We start from the raw sequence: 570 nt of genomic DNA, 5'->3' as shown, positions 1-570 counted from the left end.
AATTGTGTATTGTCTAGTGAAAATTAGGGCTAGGGGTGACAGGATAGCAGTGTTCCAATATCTCAGGGGCTGCCCCAAAGAAGAGGGAGTCAAGCTATTCTCCAAAGCGCCCGAAGGCAGGACAAGAAGCAACGGATGGAAACTCATCAAGGAGAGAAGCAACCTGGAACTAAGGAGGAATTTCCTGAACAATTCATCAGCGGAAAAGCTGGCTTCCAGAAATTGTGGGTGAAAAGATTGGACGTCCGTTTGCCTGGGACGATGTAAGGTCTGCTGCTTGAGCAGAGGGCTGGACTAGAAGACCTCCGAGGTCCCTTCCAACTCTGCTATTCTATTATTCTGTAAAGTTGTTGCTGGAAGTTGTGCAGCACAAGCCGTGATCACATAGCATTCTTCATGACATCGCCACGACACTGTTACAATGTACAGATTGTACCAGATGTCCATGCCTCATCGTCACCAGCAGATGTGCAGCAGATGTGGTTCCCACCCTCCTGGAATACCAGCTGAATTGTCTTGTAACTAGAATAACAGAGTTGGAAGGATCCTTGGAGGTCTTCTAGTCCAGCC

The sequence above is a fragment of the Protobothrops mucrosquamatus genome, unplaced genomic scaffold (assembly GCF_001527695.2).
Source record: "Protobothrops mucrosquamatus isolate PMUCROS unplaced genomic scaffold, P.Mucros_1.0 scaffold5104, whole genome shotgun sequence".
NCBI classification, from domain to species: Eukaryota; Metazoa; Chordata; class Lepidosauria; order Squamata; family Viperidae; genus Protobothrops; species Protobothrops mucrosquamatus.
Note: the sequence above shows the minus strand (reverse complement) of the source record.